A 7,179-nucleotide genomic window follows, 5' to 3' on the forward strand; every position below is an offset into this window, starting at 1 on the left:
AGAAACAAATGAAAGGAAGGAGAGATCAAAAAATGTTCCAATCTTACACACAGAGAATTCTAAATATGAGAAGAAGAATCTCAGCTCTTCACTGCCTTGTCTTTCCCTCTAGCTGGTTTTAAAAGATGCTGCTCTCCCCCATTCAGAAGTTTTGTTGGTAGATAAAGGATGCATTACTACCTAACTTCCTCAGTTCCTGGAAGGGGAGAGAGATCTAAATCACTCTCATGAACTAAAGTCTTTGAGATTAAATATTCCATCTTTAGTCCTTGAGAATCTTCCCTGTTTGTTCTTAGTGCCTAAGTTTGAAAACTCACCTACCCTGCATGTTAAAAAACTAACAGGCTGTTAAAAATACAAAATAGCTTTCTTCCTTTGTTTACACCATCAGCTAAATGCTTGTACCCTATCCCTTTAATGAGATGGACTTGTACCGTGGTCTGATTCAGAAAACAGATTCCCAAGGGAAAAACTCTCAGGACAGGTTTAGATTTTAGGTCAGATCCCTGAGCATAGTTTGTCTTCTGGTTCTACTGGCACCAATGCTATGGAAAACATAAGACCAAAACATGTAGGAAAAGAAGAAATGCGTGAGTAAGAAGGGAGGGGAATCAGGCAGCAGTATGCCAAATTTAGAGCAGCTTCTGCTGTGCTGGAATCATACTCAAAAGTACAGTTTGGCCTGTTATCTGCCCAGTGGGTTGCCATCATCCATACCTCCTGTAAAATAAATCTGTGTGAAATGCACACTGAGTCCCAAAATAAATTAGGTATCACCCACTGTAGGGTTTTGGAATTAGAAAAAAAAAAGGACTTGGCAATGAGCAAGGCCCAAAGGTGGGGGTTCATGTGATGCTGAATGCAATGTAACAGTTTGCTGCTGCTGGAAGGGGGCTGCTCCTCTTTTTTTTGTCCTGTATTTCCTCCCACACAGGCACATGCCATTAACACTTGCCTTGCACAAATGCCAGCATTTGTCCAGCACCCAGTTTTAAGAGTGGGTCAGTTTATCTCACTATTCACAGCAGAAAACAAAGCCAGCAAAAGAGTGAGTTGTCTCCTGAGCTTAGGAGCTGAGTCAGCTTTCTTGGTCACCTGGCATGTTCAGCTGAGTTCCACACCCAGCAATTCCATGGAAGATGCAGGAGGCTCTGATGGGAGCAGAAGGGTGAGGGGGAAGATGGGAATAGGATCACAGCCTGTTGGCAGCACCAATCTGTTAAGTTGGTCCAGTTTTCTGCCAAATTGCAGCCCAGATCTTCTTGGGCTCTGCTATCCAAAACATATTATTAAATACATACAAGTCCTATGACAGAGCCTTGCCAGACTTTCACTGCTATGCACTCTGGGCCAGCTGAGTTTGCAGATCCTTGTGGATTCAAGAACCAGCCACCTCCTTGGCTCTTGCTGGCAGCCTGGGCAAGTCGTGGAACAGTGCTGCAATGTGCTTCCCCTCCAGGAAATTCTGCTTACTAAGGGAGCAATCTAATTATGTGCTTGAAACTTCTGGAGAAGTATCACCAGCCCCTTCCAAATGCTAGCCAACAATAGTAGGAAATGCTGCGCTGAAGCCTGCATTCAGTAGGGTAGAGTGTCACTTAAATGACAAAATACCTACTTGAGAACTTCCTCTCTTTGAGCAGCAGTCTAGTGATTCCTTTGTTAAGAGGACTTGACATTTTGTTCACAGTCAGGTCACAGGTTTTACAGGCAGCTGTCATAAAGGGCCAGCCTCTCTGTGCTGGGATTTACAAACCAAGAGATTCGCAGATCTGTTTCATAGGTCACAGCTCTGGCCTTTTCCTGTTCCCCAAACCAAAGGGATTTCAGTTGGCCAATAGTCAAGCAGAGGAGAGAGGAGCACCAGTTTGAGTAATTATAATCTCCAAAGTCATACACATTCTTTTGAGAGAAAAACAACTAATTCTCTCCCTGAACCCCAGACACCCAGTTAATAGTATTCACTCAGAGCAGCTGAGACCCACTGGGACTTTGTGGAAGCTGTGGTGGAGACATAGGAACCTTTCCTCTCCTCCCACACATGAGCTTTCCAACATCTTTCACAGCAAAGGCGATTCTCTCCAGTGAAAATTCCTGTGTGCAGTACATACATCGAGTTCCTACCAGCAGCATCTGTTGCTGAGCTATTGTGGAGTGTGTAACGGAGCCATAGGAAGCTGAGACACCAGATTATTCCTCATAGAATCATTTGATTTATGTTGCCAAGATCTTAAAAGAGGATGTGTGCACTTTCTGACAGAATTTGGAAAGTGCAGGTATTTCAGTAACATGGCCAGGGATTTCTGAAGAGGACGTGTCCTGAATTTCTTGGCAGGGGTGAAAGAAGCAGGTCTGAGTCACCGGTGGTGCAGCAGAGCTTCCATATTTTCATTTGTGAGGGCGGTTTTATTTTCTTCTTCCCACACTTATGCCGCAGTGTGCATGGTCTTTTACACCGTGCTTCAGGATCTAGATGTGCAAAGGAAGATGATTTGTTGTGGCTGCATTCAATGCCTGGTGTGGAGCCTACTTTCTGAGAACACGCTTGCCTTAGGCTTGCAGCATGAGTCTTCAGATATGCTTAGCATTAAAATGTGGTTATCTTGGTTTCTAGCCCAGCTGAACTTTGACAATTAAGAAAGACATTATGCAGCAAAATCAGACTGCTGTGTTTATTTCTTTTTAGCTCCTATGGAAATCATGATGATGCAGTCTTGCTCTGAGCATATGTGTGCTCTTGTGTGTCTGTCTGTCCTCTCTCTGCAAACAACTTCTGGCCACTCTGAGCCCAACTTTATTCGGGAACAGCAGTTTCAAACATACTGGGTCCATAGGTCTATCAGGAAAACAGTTGAAGATAGCAGAGAGAAAGCCTACTGCCTTATATGGAAGAAAAGTATACCATCAACCCATGCCATCTTAGATAAAAGGAGTCTACACAGGAGAGCAATATTACATATCCCAACCTCATAAAGAGTTTTAATCAGAGGTCACATCATTATCAGATGGTGGAAGATCCACCACAGATGAAAATTAGTTAGAAACCCAGTTTCAATTGCTGCATGGCATATGGAAATACTTGATTACTTAGGTGAGTAAAAAATAAATACTAATTTTGTCTTCCACTCTTTCCTGCTCTGTTGCTTTGCTTCTTTGCTGCAGGCCTGTAATCTAGAACCAGATCCTGTGTGACCAGGAAGTGGAGGTTGATAACTATGCACATAAGGTTTATTTTAAGAGAGTGTTCATGAAGCTTATAAATTTGAACATGGAATATTTTACTTCCCATGGTCTTGTACATCTCACCTTTCATCCTGTATTGGTTAGGTCTGAGCAAGTCACTGCGTGTTTGGTGTGTCCTTTGCCGAAACTATAAAATATATTATCCACGTATTATTTCCTATGGGTGAATCCAAAGACTCTGTTGAAGAATAACACAATAAAACTCTGCTAGCTTTGAAATTCTGGTAGGATTCTAACTAATTTCAACTATTGATACATCTCCTGTCTTGTGGTGAGGGCCTTACCTTCCCCAAATCATTTACAATACCAATTTTCTGAATTAGAACATAGTGAAGAACTAACAGAAGTGTGGTATAGATTTCAGTTGCCAAAAGAAATAAACTGAACATTGTAAAGTGTGTCCACAGTGGGTTTTACTGTCTCTGTCTCGACCACAGTGTGTCAAACCCTGAAGTATGCAAGTAACTCTGGGCATATAAATTGCCACCAGATCTTCAGAGGTCTGTGGCTTCACAGAATAAATGCATATGATAATTCCTAATCATATTGTAGTTTTACATCAATGGTACAACATACTAGATCTATGCCTCTCAGTATGAGTTATTCTGATGACTTCAGCACATTTATTCATGTTAGTAGCCAAATGCACTGCTCTCCCTGTAGTGGTGAAGGAGATAGTAAATGTCCCTTGGAACTAGAATTTGAGCATCCAGACTATTAAGCTGGAAGAGGGATCCCAGAAAGAGCTGCTGTGAGAAGGCTCTCCTGACACTTGTGCCTGGATGTGCAGCCCTTCCCCAGGCAGCCCCTGGATGCTGTGTGGCAATCAGTCACGGACCATTCCGTTTGGATGCAGCCACCCTGTTTGGGGAGATAAGAGACTTAAACACAATGGGTAGGCACAGTGGCCCTCAGTGGGATCATAAGCATATTTAATTTGCTAGCATAGGCATAGCCTTAACATCCTTCAATTGATAAAATGGATACAGCTAATGTAAATTAGTGAGTACAGAAAGAAGCTCTTTTAAAGCCTGGCTATTTGCTACCCTTGCTTATTCATTTTGTTCTTTGAAAGATGATTTTGGCATCAGCTTCTTCTTCACCTTTGAGGCCCAGCTGTCAGCATTTCCCATTTCTACAGCTCACCCTTAAATTAAGGTAGACTCCTTATGCTCACCTAAGCAGCAGTGGTGTCAGCAAGTACTGCAGAAGCAATGCAGAGCCAGAAAGAGAGTTCTCATCTTTGGCAGATTTAAAAGCCTGTCATCCTTCAGTGAAAGAACAAGCCTCTGTAAGTGAGGATTATCTCAGAATGCATTTTACATTAAAATTCAAAGATTGTCATAGAAGGAATATGCTTTTCTTCTTTTTTTTTCTGAAAGGAAAACATTCTAGTGCATATTTTGATTGCTGTTCATTCTGCCTCTGATAAAAATCTGTGGAGAAAGACTCAAAATAACAAAATACTGTTTAAATGGAGCAAAACTTGGGTAATTTAGAAGTAAAAAGATGCTTTCTATTAGCCAAGGATGTATTAATCAACAGTTTTAAACATACTAAAACCTGCTGTTTAGTCCTCAGTTGTTTTTCACTCCCTTTCCTTGTTGCTTTTGTTATATTGTCAAAGCCTAGAGGCCCAGTCCTGACTGAGGACTAGGGTCCTCATTGGGCTCACACATGGAACTTATGGTCAATAGGTTTATCTTTCTTTCAAAATGTTTGCTCAATTATGGTTATTACTCAAATGATGCAAAACTATGACTACATACTTAGGATTATCCTGGACAGATGGTCTTGAATCAGTTCACTGTGTTTTGTTGTTGTAATAAATTACATGTTTTAATTAACTAAAATGTCACACAGAGGTTTCCCTATCAATTTTCCATAGGCTTCCTTTGCGTTTTTAATTGTAACAGCAGCCATTTCACATTCAGACATCCAGAATATATATATTAACAGCATTTTTCATGAATAATTTTGAGGCCACATGCAAATCAAGTGCTAATAGACAAATAATTATTCTCCTGGTGCACTTATCTGATTATGGAAATAAAGCTGACTTTGGCAGCATTTCTTGCTTTGCTGTAAAATATTATTACTGTTTTAGAGTGGAAGGCAGTAAGAAACACAGTTTAATTTTTGAAATCTGATGTCAGGCAACTTGTGCCTTCCAGGTGTGTCTAAAACTGTGGGACCAGATACATCAGTTGCCAAAATGTATCCTTGCCACATTTTAAATACATATGAGGATAAGGTTCAGATGTACAATTTTCTCCCCCTTTCTGCATCCTGTTTTTCACTGGAAGAAAATTCACGTGTATGGAAAAAGAAGGCACTACATTGTGTTCCAGTTGGTCTCCATCTGAACAGCACAAGATCACAACAGCAGCAAGGACAGGGATGGGAAAGACAGAGGAGGGACACACTCTGAAACCCTGCATATTGCCTCTTACTAGTGACAATAGATATCCAGAGTGAAAAACTTCTATTAGCACTGGGGCCTAGATAAAGGAATTTGCTGGCAAGTACGGGACTAGGGAATTTTTCTATTTTTATTCAGGGTTATGGTCTTACTCCAGCATCATTCTTTGCCTCATTACTGTTTGATTGCTGCTACAGAACCACCCTGGATACTATGATACTACATATTTATATTACAGTTGCAAAAAAGTACTCTGTGTACTTTCAACTTTCATTTTTAGAAAGCACCTTATGATAGATATTAAATGTGAGAAACCAACAAATTTCCTTCCTATGATCAGTTCATCTGTAACTTCTCTCTACAGCCACATTTTCACTGTACCTGATAGTCACCTATAGATTACCTTTTTTTCAGATTGTATTTTCATTATTAATCTTCCTTTCTGAGAAATATTTCAGTTTCTCTTCAGCAGACTGGAATTTTTTCTGGGATGTTTCAAGGGAAGCTAATTTACATCAGGAAATTGCTTCAAGGTGATCTATCTAGGACAGTCAAAAAGTCTTCATACTCTGTATTTGCTTTGTAGACATGTTTTCTACTTTAACTCATCACCTCTGGCTCACAAGCATCTCACCTCCACGACCAGTCTTTGCCTTTTTCCTTGAAAGTGGGCAATAAATTTGTGATTGCCAATTGTGGCATCCAAGAAAACTGGGAGGGAAAAGCCTGTGCAAACAACAGCTGGAGACTAAAGGGGACTGCCATGGGCCAAGGCTGGCTTACAGCTCTGAAGGAAGAAGTGCTAAGGGACAAAACCAGGTTCTTTCTTTGCCTGCAGATACTGCAAAAGGACTGCTCAGAATGTCCTTCTTTCCTGAACAAGGTCAGTCTTTTACTAAATAGTAAACCTGTTTATTATCTGCCATGTCCCAACCTGGACATGCAAAATACTTCATTTACCACAGAGGCACTCAGCATCAAGTCAAGGGGCAAAACCATGCAAAACTTGAAGTGGATTGAACAAAAGCAGCTCCAGCAAGGAATTTACTGACACATCCTACTGAAACATCCTACTTTGTTGACTGACACTCAGATCCAGAGCTACATATGTGCCTGGTCACAAGACAGGCAAAACACTGCATTTCTGCAAAAGTCCACTTCTCCCTTGCCATCCAGCCTTGATCTCAGGCAGAGATTTAGAAAACAGGATTGCATAAAAGTGGGGAGTAGCATGTGCTTGAAATGCTCTCACATTTCCACTCAGCCTATGGCATGGCTCTCAATACACAGTAGATGTGGCTTTTCTTCTTTCTCTTTCATCTCTCTTCCCTCTATCCAATGACTTTTTGATCATTTGGACAGATTAGGCCAACAAACAGGCAGTTCAAATGTTCTACACAGCCATGTCAAACACATGCACTGAATCTGCTAATGCTGTAGCTCAGTTAAAGATCTCCAAACTTCCTTCCCCCACATCTCTCTCAGAGGAAGACTTTCCATAAACATCAGTAAGC

This window comes from Geospiza fortis, unplaced genomic scaffold (genome assembly GCF_000277835.1).
Source record: "Geospiza fortis unplaced genomic scaffold, GeoFor_1.0 scaffold194, whole genome shotgun sequence".
Taxonomy (NCBI): Eukaryota; Metazoa; Chordata; class Aves; order Passeriformes; family Thraupidae; genus Geospiza; species Geospiza fortis.